Here is a 13,262-nt window from a genome sequence, read left to right on the forward strand (position 1 = left end):
AGTTTGAATAGCAGTATTTAGAGGTTTAATTCACTTGGTTTAATTATTCTTATCAGTATCACTCTACTGTGAAATACTTTTTCTGAGTCATAATACATAATCTAGGCCTGAATGTTCCCAGAAACCAGCTCTATGAGAAAGCAGTTTAGCTCACACTGGTGCAGCCAAAGTAATGTATTGTATATGTGACACGCGCTTGTGGACTAATTGTAATTTGTTTTTGAGGTCTTAGCATAGTTGCCAGTGGACAAAAGACCATAAGGGAATGTCTCTGCCACATTTAGATTATGTAACAGAGTGAGAGAGAATAAAAAACAATGCAGTATAAAAGCTGCTGAAGATATGCACGATCAAAAGGCTTTAGCATTGAGAGCCATCTGAAACATGAATATTGAATAATTGTTTTTACAACTAGGCTATTATGGTCTGTAAATATTATTGTCTAAAAAACTTCTTTAAAAGTTGATTGAGGTCATTTTTTTTTCTTTTTAACTTTAACTACCTAATGCTTGGCATACATTGAACCACTTCAACACCATGACGTACGCACGTACGTCAAATGAAAACCCACTTACAGTACTATGCTGTACATGCGTACGTCAAGTTCCCCATTCTATTCTATGAGCGGTTTCTCAGTCTAGTGTTTCAGGTTTCATTCTCTAAGGCAGTGCTAGTACTGTGGAATGTGCAATGAAAGTCGGGGGAGGGTCAGGTGACATTTGTATCCAATTGCATGTCATGTAGCGATTCCAATCTAGCTGTGGGCATTTAGAAGACTGAGATATATTGCAGGAAGCCATTCAACTTTTACAAGTATATATATATATATATATATATATAGTGTTTTAAATGATTATTTTTTGTTTAATTATTAGTTTTACTTGTTTAGTTGTAGTTTATATAGTTTTTAGCGGAATCTAAACATGGCAACGTACATGGAGAGCGACAACAGGAGTGATGAAGAGTTCAAAGCTGGTTCGGAGGATTTCGATACCAGCGACAGTGATTCTGACTTATCACTCAGCGATGATGATGAAGAGGATGTGGAGCCAAGAACAGCAGGGGACTGGGTGTTTATTACTGATCCCTACGATGATGCCAGTCCTCCATCACTGGATTTTCCACCTGTTTACACAGATGTGCACTCCGCCGTGGAACTTGAGAGTTTGCGTTCTCCATTGGAGTGTTTTTTTGCTTTAGTTCCCGAAAAGCTAATCACTTACCTTTGTGACTGTACAAACAAAAGAGCATGCAGCTACTTTACAGGTAAGCCAGCTGCAAACTGAAATCTTTTTGGTTTAAAATGGCAGTGCTGTGACGAAATACTATCAAAACACAGTACTGGGTACAAGGCAATAAAGCAGCCGTCTGTGGCAGCCAGATCCATCACAATGCCTGCGCAAAGTAGCCCTGTACACGCATTTGTGACTATCCCTCCAACACAAGGGAAGCAGAGACTGCAAAAAAGGTGCAGGGTCTGCTACGAATGCAAAAACAATAGAAAGGACACTAGAAAATGTGCAGTGGTTGCGAAGGCAACCCCTGTTGTATTCTGTTGTATTGTAACAATAAATGGCACAGAGCAAGTCCATAATGGCACACGTTTTGATGTTGTTTGATTTTTATTTGATTATTACTGTTTACTTATTGTTATTAGCAGCATTTTTGTTTTCATTGTTCAAACAAAAAATAAAAAATAAAATAAAAAAGGTGTTTTTATCTCTATATTGAACATGGGTATGTAGTACACAGGAGCATAAAGGGTTAATGAAAAACACAGTTTAGGTCATTTATTTGTGTTTTATTCATCATATGTCAACATTTTATAGCAATTACAGGTTTGAAAACATTATTATTATTATTATTATTTTCAAAATCTGGTACCTGGGGTTTCATTTTTACATCTGGAGTTGAAGTGGTTAAGGTTCATCTATTTAAAGATCACTGGAAAGATTTATTGGATGCTGCTATGAAACATGACAATAACGCAGTTGCTGTCGCTAAATAAAGGTGGTCGCATGAGCAGGTTTGGTTTGACTGTACTTGTTTATCAAAACTATGACTAACCACTTGGAAGAAAAAGCAACAATATAGAACGTCTTTGTAGTGTAATTGATGATTGAAATATACTTCATAGCAAACTAACACACAGTGCCTCTGGGCTCTTTCAAATGTGTTCATGATGTTGCCAGAGAGAATCATATGCTTCTTGTAAAAAGATACATTATAGGTTATTGACCCAAATTGAATAGGTTCTTCAGATCTTTGTCTTGCATTGGATGTTGGAACAAGTTTCTGTCTAAACACAGCCAACAAAATTCCAGATACAAATATGACCTTTAAACAGCATTGCCCATGTACTGCACTTGAATAGGTTATCAGCGAACATCACATTCAAAACAAAACCGCTGGCAACAGCTCTCCACATATAACTCAGCGGCACATTTGTCTTTTTCAAAACACTTTGTTGAGGTGTCAACGTCCACGTTCCTCTTTATATATATATATAAAACTCTGAGCACACTCTTAAACTCAGGGGAGATGTTTAAGGAGGACAGAGATGTTTTAATTTCCTTTAAGTAGTTTTGTTCTTGCACTGGATGTGCTATATGTCCAGACAACTTTTTAATAATCAAGAAAATCACACAGACTCATTTAATTTGACGTTTTAACGAATCTGAACAGTAGTAGTGTTCTTTCGGTTTATTAAATGCTTTTAAAAAATGGATTGGTTGGTTGCACAGACCATCATAAATCCCAAGTAATAAGCAATCTGGGCAATCCAGTGCCTTTACAGGTTTAACAGCATTAGTACTTCAATGCAGTAATACAGATATGGTTATTATATGCTTAGCCTTCAGGCTAGCCAGGCAAAAAGCTAGAGCACCTACAGTTATGTCTTCAAAAGGCAGAGACTTCTGACTTTGACCAAACAGAAATCAGACCCTCAGTGTATGGACCACGTCAGCTTGCAAGATCAAGTTCAATGGTACAGAATGGGTCTTGCTCTAGGTTTATATAGGATTTTCCCTCTTGAATACATCAGGAGTCTCAATTAAATCTGATCATCAATCTGCCTTGACAGCTTTGATTTAATGATATATTCTAGAAGGATCTGGTCAATTCCTTTTTAAAACTAATTGGAGTTATATAAAAACATTGAAAATTAATTTGATGTAACTCCTTTCCAAAATATTGGAACATGATCTCGTGGTTCTCATTTTCTCTAAAAAGTTAGGTGAACTGGAGTCCATGGGGTCCTTGCTACCTAGTATAATACAAGTTTATATGTGTATTAAAAGAGATGCTGTTTATATATATATATAACATCAACTTTTTGTTTGATTATATTAACGTGGGTCTACAATATATGTCCCTCTTAGCAGTGTAGCATGTCACCTTTTCAGATTAGTTTACTTTCATATACAGGTGTGTGTTAACAGGATATTTAATAGGAATTGTAGGGAGTTTTGTCATAGGCCTCTGTTATGAAGTCATTTAAGCTTTCAGCTTTCAGTGGAAGGTCCACTTATTTTCATCTAAATTCAGGCCACTGTTAACATATTAGAATGTAATAGTGTTACAGTGACTGAACTAAGTCTGACCTCTTTCTCTGTTCATACAAAATCCAGTTGAAGCAAGTTTTAAGACAACCTATCCTCTTGCCAATTTTAGTATTGATTAATATGAAACACTACTGTGAGCATTTTCTAATAACCAAATTTTAGCTTAACACAGTAAACCGTCCTTCACTTTATGCTTTCATCTCTTCTTGCCAGGTTCTAATTCATTTCTGTGATATATATAGAAAAATGTTTATTTTAATATAAACTCCTACCTTCTGTTATCCAAAAGGTATTTTGTTTGTTAATATTAACAAGATCGCTATTATAGAAAGGACCTTGGCTTTTAAATTGCTGAGCTCCAAAAGAATCCTGCTTCATCTGCCAAAACCTATTGTTTCATGCCCAGCACTACAAGCAAGTAAAGGCAAAGTCACTAAATGAATTATTTTTCTTTAGTTGGTTCACTGTACACTAAAGTTATTAAATACAGTTTATACTTTATTGTCTTATATTCACACGTAACAGTTCCTCTGTTTTTTATTGCAGTAAAACATTTATATAAACTAAACATTTATATTATCTAGTTTAATTGATATTTTAATGGTTAAAACAGTTTTTGTTTAGTTGAGACAGAAATTGAACTATTTCTTAAATTGATTAAATTAAATGCTTGCTACTGCTTTTACAGTCTATTTGTATTACAATGGAACCTTAAACAAGCAAAACACTAGTTAGTTTAAACATTGTAATTCCCATCGTCACTGGGACGACCTCAAATAAATGAAGCTATTTCTATCAAAGAGCCATCCATCTCTGCTGCATAGATCTTTCACTCAACAAAGGTGCTCGCACCTTGTACAAGGGAAGACAGGTAACTTGACCTTTTTTTTTTAGTCCTGGAAGACTTTATTAAAGACTTTATATAATTACCTATCAAAAAAGGTATTTGGATGCTCCTTTGTTTCCCCAATACACCAAACGTATTGTCCCTTATCCAACTTTCTGTCATAAATGTACAATGATTTAAAAAAAAAACTGAAATAATCAAGAAGTGAGTTGTACTGTCAGAACATGCATTATCTATAAGGGGGGTAGTGGGGGATGGGGGTAAGAATAATCAAAACAAAGATGAAGTATTGAGTTAGCTTCCTTTCCAAGATTATAGTTGACTTTTACTATAAAAGAGCACTGTTCAGCAAAAAACCATCAAATCCCCAAGCCAGGTGAATGCCCCTGGAAATCTATTTTACAGATAATGGATGGTATTATTGTTTGAACAATACAGGTCATAGAGAACTGTAGGCTGAAGATGGAGTAAATCAACCTTTTATAATAGGACATGCATATCTCTTCTGTGCTTTGTCTGTGGTATATAATGGTCTATCTTTTGATTTGAAGGTTCTGGTCTTTGTTGCTTCTTTTTTTCTTTTCTGACTATGATGAAAACAACATGCTTCCTCTATATGTTATACCAGCAGCAATGACTTTTAATCTCGTTAATACAGAATAAGCATATATTAAAGTTTGCTCGTGTGTCTTTGTTCAAGTATTCCGCTTCCAGCTATTGTCTGTCTGTAAGTTTGTGGTTTTAATAACCCTTTTTGAATGAGTTGCACTTTTTATCTGATCAAGAACACTCTGTTGCACATAAAGTTTTGTCTCATAGGACGTGGGAATACAGTAGAATCACAAAACCGTATGTGGTCCAAATTGTCATTTGAAACTACCATAAACTATGACTCTTCGTTGTCTGTGGTGATGTTCTTAATTCCAGCAAGCCTTCTATTGTCCTCCGTGTATCAAACATATTCTTTGCATATCTTATGGCTTTAACTGTTTTAAATTACACAAGAGAGTCTCCTCTCTATTATATATATATATATATATATATATATATATATATATATATATATATATATATATATATATATAGGAAGTTTGACCTTAATTATTTTAACAGCTGTGTTATTAATACTGTATCTACTACTGTTTTGATCAATTAAATTGATCTATTTTGGTATTGTGTGCACACACCTGTTTGAAAACCAATTCATGTGTCAGGGTAACCTTATTCCCACACTGACAGAAAAATTAAAGTACGCTGGTATTACTTATAATATATCAACTTCATATTGCTGTGTCGGATAATTGGACCCCGAACATTCAAACATGAAACATGAGGACATGTATAAAACTCTAACCTCAATACATCCTTATTTATGTTGTGTTTGATTTTCTTCGTTGCCAAAAAACAATATGGATTTAATAGTGTCTTCAAATAAAACATCTGTGACCATATCTTGAGGAAACAGACATTATTTTACAAATAATGGTATTGAATATCTTCACAGCAGTGGAAATGGCTTCCAAGGACCACCCAATTCTGTTTCATCTGTGGATCTATGTTGAATTTCTCGTTGATGGGGAGTTCCAGTTCACCCGTGTTATCCTGAGCAAGTCTTAAGGAGAGGACAACTGAGTGTAAGGCATCTCAAATATGAGTAACGATTTGAGTGTCTTCTGGCATCAAACTGATACCCATAAAAACACACATTAAAATCAGATGGACTTCCACAACTCCATGGGAAAATCGAAGCTCATTTTTAAAGGAGCACAGACTTGAAATAGAACAAGCTGCTGCTTGGTAAAGCTGGATTAACTAAGCCCTATCTACGTTGATAATGATTATTAATGATTTCATCTGTCAGGAAAATGTATTACAAAGTGTTATTAATATACAAGGTTCTTATTTGTCAGTTACACAATTACATTTTGTTTGTTTCCTAATATATAATGTCTAACCATAACATCCACTGGGATGCTAGTCTGTTATATAGATAAGTAGTTGCAAAGGATTATGGTGGATTTTAATAATAGCATGTTGTTTTCTTAAATGCGCACAGTGAGAGGTATGGAGAAATACTTAAAGAAAGATTCCACTGCCAAAACATGGACAGAACAACTTTGAAAATGAATAGCCCATTCCCATAATGATTATCAAATTCATAAAGAAAAAAAAAATCTGAAAGTGTAATATTTATTTTTCTAATATGCGTGTTCATCCAAGAAATAATAAAAAAAAAGAAATGCTGCTGTAATTATGTTGTCTTTGACGACTAAGATTTTTCACAGCAGAAAGACAAACAAGACAAAATCCCTTATTAATCAAAAAAAGGCCACAGATACACATAATTCACAATGTTTCAGGCTTTGCTTGCATACCTTAGAGAATACAAAATCTCTTAATCTACTTTAAAATATCATGTATAATTTTCTTTTATGGGGTTTGGTGCAAGAATGAAGGTTAGTATCCCGGATAAATCAAAGTGTCAAATGTTCATTTTTATGGAACTCTTAAAAAACTTGCCTGAGGCATTCTGAGTATTAAAGTTATTGTGTGTGTGTGTGTATGTGTGTGTGTGTGTGTGTGTGTGTGTGTGTGTGTGTGTGTGTGTGTGGAGGTGGGTGGGGGTGGGTGGGGCTTGCATGTTATGTTTTCATAATCCCTCTATGTTTCCATACATTAGTAACATGCAAATCAACTAGCTAAACTTGTTGAGCTCTGCAGCTGTCGTATGTACAATCTGGGTCATTTATAAGATAAATGTACAAAAGTGTAAATGTGTTATGTGATGCCTCTGTTTCTAATAATTTAAAATAAATTATATATATATATATATATATATATATATATATATATATATATATATATATATATATATATATATAAAAACACCAACAGAATATGACCCATGAAGTCATAATCGAGTTGTGGGGTAGTTTGATCTGCAGCTCTTATCTTAAATATTACTGCCCTCTGCAGCTGTCGTATGTACAATCTGGGTCATTTATAAGATAAATGTACAAAAGTGTAAATGTGTTATGTGATGCCTCTGTTTCTAATAATTTAAAATAAATTATATATATATATATATATATATATATATATATATATATAAACACCAACAGAATATGACCCATGAAGTCATAATCGAGTTGTGGGGTAGTTTGATCTGCAGCTCTTATCTTAAATATTACTGCCCTCTACTGGTAATATCACTTCAACACAAAAAAAACCCAAAAAAAACCACAGGCTTGGCATAAATCAAACAGAACTCTGATATTTATGATTTTATTTTGATAATTATTATCTATAAAGCTCTTAATTTTCTCAGTTTTCAAACTGCTACTAATGTCCTTTGCGAGCACCCAAGAGTCTGAGGTGCAAGTGCGCCAGTATTGTAGCTGGTGTTGAGAGAAGGTGTGGGTCTGAGGCCACAAGGCTTCTGGGGCCCTGCTGGGGCTGCTGAGGCTGAGGTGGAGCCTGCTTTGGAGGCTGCCTAGGGCGGAGTTGGAACTGCCTCCCTGAGCGCTGCTGCGCTGGGGCCCCTCATCCGGCATTTCTCCGTCCAAGCGGACGACCCCGGTTATTAGCTGCTGTGGAAGCCTGAAGGCGATGCCTCAGGTCGATGCATGGCGCAGTGGGGATCGGAAACGTTTGTGTCATCATATGTGTCACGGGTGAAGGGCAGCGTCTCATCTTCTCCCACACCACAGCACTGGAAGGGAGCAGCGAGGCCACCTGTTGGGACGCCTCCCATTGTTGGTGGGAATGTTGCAGGATCTCCTCCACTGCTGGCCCATTTGGGTTTTGCGGCAAAATGATGCATAAATTGCCTTTGTTGCCAACTTCTTCATTATTTGCATCTGCAACAGCAGATTTCTCAGAAGTAGTAGGCCGATCCTGTAAGAAAATAAATACATCTACTTTGCCTATTGATTTATACGGTTTGTTATTAAACAGTTTATCACAACTATCTATACATAGGTTTCCTATTTGTTGTAGCTAGATAATAAAAGTTGGAAACAAGTTGTGTATAGGGTTGAAATTAGAGTAATTAGAGACACGATGTAAAAAGATAATCAACCCACTGAAAACTGGGAAATTAAACTGAATAATAACTTTGTAAAAAATCATTATTTATATATGATTTTTTTTTTAAATTATTTACAGGTGGCACCTTACAAAGCTGCTCTGTGTAGGCAACTGAGAGTGCAATTGACCAGAACAGCTTCAGCATACGCTTTCCACCAGTGTAACCAAATATATTCCGTGTGAAGTACACCACAAGAAAAAGAGACAATATACCGGTACTGGAAAAGAAAAACATTTCCTGTAACGATGACATGCCATTTTATTAGACTGTCTTAGGCCATAGGTTAGTAATTCGGCTTGTAATATTCTGAAACTCTGTTTATAAAACATTAACTACAATATGAGAGCCTCTAGTATTCTATAACTTTTAAAAGTTCAAAGTACAAAAAAGTGTGTTACAGGTAAACTACATAGGCTTCTGCCAGAACAGGGTTTAACAAGTTGAAAATATTGTGGAACTTACCACAGGACACTGACTCTACTTCCATTCGTGCTGAGGGCTGGCTTGCCGCTCTCATAGAATCAGCGGCTCCATTTTGAGTGTCTCTTTCCTTCTTCGTTTGTGTCTGCTTCATTTGTGTTGCAGACCATCTTTTCTTGGCTGTCCGTCGTATGAGTGTGACTGCCTGTGCAGTATTGGTGTGTGTGTGTGTTGTCTTTCAGCCTTCACCTTCAGGGAGAACACCGTTCCTCCGCCGGGGCTCGGCTTGCCGCCCTGTCGTTGAGTGACTCTGCCGGCTGTTGTTTACGCAGTTTGGGCAAAGTGTGTTCTCTCTTGTGCTTTGTTCTTTTTCAAACTAACTGAGCTCTTGCCTCACCCCTAGTGCATGCTGTGCGCTGACCAGGTGGCTGACTACACGCGGTCAGGGTAGGCACCACTGCATTAGCTGCCCCGGTGCTTCGGTACCTTGGTGCATGCTCAGTCCTTGGTACTTCGGTGCCTTGTGTGCATTGCGGCTCGGTGTTCGGTGCAATCATTGTGCACAGTGCTCGGTGAGCTTGGTGCAATGGTGAAAGGACCCTAGGGCAAGCCCTATCAAAACAGCGACTGGCCCGCTGGATTGTGGACACAGTATCGACTGCTTATAATGAGGCTGGCCTAACCCCACCGGGGAGGGTGGCCACACATTCTACTAGAGGGGTGGCCACGTCATGGGCGCTCTTTCAAGGCCTCATTATCATTGACTACTCAGCATACATTCACCAAGTTCCACCACATCATTGTCCCTCTACACCTTCATTAGGCACAAGGGTCTTTGAGGGTGCATGCATGCACCACCAACACTAGTTGGCAGTAGAGAGGCGTCCCACGTATGCTGTCCGCTCACTCTCCCTCGCAACGGCTCTGGTATAATTTCCCAAAAATATTGTGTCAGATTTTGTGTCTCTTCTTTTTTATTTATATACATGTTCTGAGTACACTCTTAAACTCAGGGGAGACATTCATGGAGGGCAGAGATGTTTTAAACTCCTGTAAGTGGTTTTGTTCATGCACTGGGTGTGCTATATGTCCAGACAACTTTTTAATAATCAAGAAAATCACACAGACTCATTTAATTTGAAGGTTCGAAGGTTAAACATATGAGAAAATTAACTACTGTGAAAATGTAGATGGTATAAAGCATATTTTTGTTTAAACTCTAGTGTCTGTTAAAAGTAAATTAACAGATTATTGTGCTTAAATGATACAGTTGCACTGCAATGGTGACTCAGGATTTGGCACAGAACAGGTTATTCCTTTTACCTACTATTAAAGTGTACAAAAGGTCACTTGCACTTTGCAACAATAACCATTCACCTGGTTTCCAGAAAAGAATGTTTTCTGTATTACGTAACAAGTAAATGTTTTACAAGAAGTCTTAATATAACAGTTTATACCATTTGCAGGGACCATAAGCACAGTTTACTAATTTACTACTATTATTAAAGCACCTGTATACTGTCATGAATGAATGCCGTCAAAGTTCCTATGGCAGGGTTGTATTGTCATTAATGTTCAGCTATATGTGATTGAGTGTAATTAGGATATCTACCTTATATACATTTACCTCAAGAACAGCCTGGAGTCAGCTAAGCTTTGTATATGCAAAAGGTGGTGCTGCGTTTGTTCTTGCAGTACCCCTCATTACCACTGTTTTCTGGTGTTTTACCACACTTTTCTATGCTTCTTCCAATAGCATGTTTCTAGCATGCAAAGATCTACAACATTTTAATTTGTACTTTTATTTTAGTTTGTGTTGTATACTTCCAAATGTAGTCTTTGTCTGTAACTAAGTATGCTTAGGTTGTAACAGAAAAATCATTTTGAGCATACCAGAGTAAGTAAGTTGAACACAAAACAGCAAACACTAGTAGTTGGCAGCAGTAATTGTCAAATTAAGGTGAAAAATTGAAAGCAAAGTCTGAAAAAAAATGTCTGAACAAATGTGGTAATAATTACTTGTCAGGCCCATGAATATTTTTATTACAAACCACTGATGTACTGTATTGTGCAGCTTAGGTATTAAATCCTGGGTAACATTCAATTCCAGTGAAAGGGAGGTGCTGTCTAATCAGTAACTGTGTCAAGTGTCACAAGTTCAAAATGTTTTCCTCTTAGATAAAGGTAGGAGCTTTTACTGTACATTCAAATTTCCAAATTATGCGTTAAACACAGATTTGAAAAAAAGAATATCACAAGCTTAATGCCTAACAGGAAAAAAAAGCCTTTTAAATAAAAGGCTTTACAGAAGTTAGGCGTCTAAAACGCAACACAATCTGTCCTGTTGGCTTTATATAGCACGTTTTAATTCACTAAGCAGCCTCCACTGCCACCTCTAACCCCAAACTTCAGTCCTATCCTAACCCGCAAACACCTGTAACCACCTTATTTATACACCTGTGGCTGGAGACTTAATTCATAATTGTATTATTTATTCAATTCATGGCTCCAGCCACATTCCCACATGTCTTGACAGGGAGCAATTTAACCCCTTCCCTGCCAACCTATTATTCCCCACACCAACACATATACACACTGCCACAGTATATTACCAGGAACCTTCCCAAATATTTGAAATGTGTTTTTTAGCATTTAAACTGTATTAAAACAGTGCTTTGTTTTACAGAGGATAAAGGGTGATTATAAGCAGTTCTCTACTGTAGGTCACAGAGCCTAATAAGACTCCTTGTAGGGTTTTCTGAAAGATCAGAATTAATTAGATCTCAGATTGTCACTTCACAATTATAATTTGTTGATGATTGTGTGCTTCTCAGCTGGAAGCTGTATTTCCACAGTTGCACACTAGCATGTATCTTTCTGTAAGTCATGTTAAATGTTAATATCACCTATTACTATCTCCTAAAGCGTTTTGTGATGGTGGTCCACTATGAAAGGCGCAATATAAAATAAATATTGATTGATTGACACCAGGGGTCTGTGTGCACTCCTCCCTCCCTGAGCTTGGAGGCCTCTCCTCAGTGTCCTCATGTGACCCAAGCTGCCACCAAGCACATACAGACGTGCTCAAATTTGTTGGTACCCTTACAGCTCCTTGAAATAATGCTTCATTCCTCCTGAAAAGTGATGAAATTAAAAGCTATTTATCATGTATACTTGCATGCCTTTGGTATGTCATAGAATAAAGCAAAGAAGCTGTGAAAAGAGATGAATTATTGCTTATTCTACAAAGATATTCTAAAATGGCCTGGACACATTTGTTGGTACCCCTTAGAAAAGATAATAAATAATTGGATTATAGTGATATTTCAAACTAATTAGTTTCTTTAATTAGTATCACACATGTCTCCAATCTTGTAATCAGTCATGCAGCCTATTTAAATGGAGAAAAGTAGTCACTGTGCTGTTTGGTATCATTGTTTGCACCACACTGAACATGGACCAGAGAAAGCAAAGGAGAGAGTTGTCTGAGGAGATCAGAAAGAAAATAATAGACAAGCATGGTAAAGTAAAGGCTACAAGACCATCTCCAAGCAGCTTGATGTTCCTGTGACAACAGTTGCAAATATTATTAAGAAGTTTAAGATCCATGGAACTGTAGCCAACCTCCCTGGGCGCGGCCGCAAGCGGAAAATCGACCCCAGAGTGAACAGAAGGATAGTGCGAATGGTAGAAAAAGAACCAAGGATAACTGCCAAAGAGATACAAGCTGAACTCCAAGGTGAAGGTACGTCAGTTACTGATCGCACCATCCGTCGCTTTTTGAGCAAAAGTGGGCTCCATGGAAGAAGACCCAGGAGGACTCCACTTTTGAAAGAAAAACATAAAAAAGCCAGACTGGAATTTGCTAAAATGCATATTGACAAGCCACAATCCTTCTGGGAGAATGTCCTTTGGACAGATGAGTCAAAACTGGAGCTTTTTGGCAAGTCACATCAGCTCTATGTTCACAGACGAAAAAATGAAGCTTTCAAAGAAAAGAACACCATACCTACAGTGAAACATGGAGGAGGCTCGGTTGTGTTTTGGGGCTGCTTTGCTGCGCCTGGCACAGGGTGCCTTGAATCTGTGTAGGGCACAATGAAATCTCAAGACTATCAAGGCATTCTGGAGCGAAACGTACTGCCCAGTGTCAGAAAGCTCTGTCTCAGTCGCAGGTCATGGGTCCTCCAACAGGATAATGACCCAAAACACACAGCTAAAAGCACCCAAGAATGGATAAGAACAAAACATTGGACTATTCTGAAGTGGCCTTCTATGAGTCCTGATCTGAATCCTATCGAACATCTATGGAAAGAGCTGAAACTTGCAGTCTGGAGAA

This window comes from Acipenser ruthenus, chromosome 20 (assembly GCF_902713425.1).
Source record: "Acipenser ruthenus chromosome 20, fAciRut3.2 maternal haplotype, whole genome shotgun sequence".
Taxonomy (NCBI): Eukaryota; Metazoa; Chordata; class Actinopteri; order Acipenseriformes; family Acipenseridae; genus Acipenser; species Acipenser ruthenus.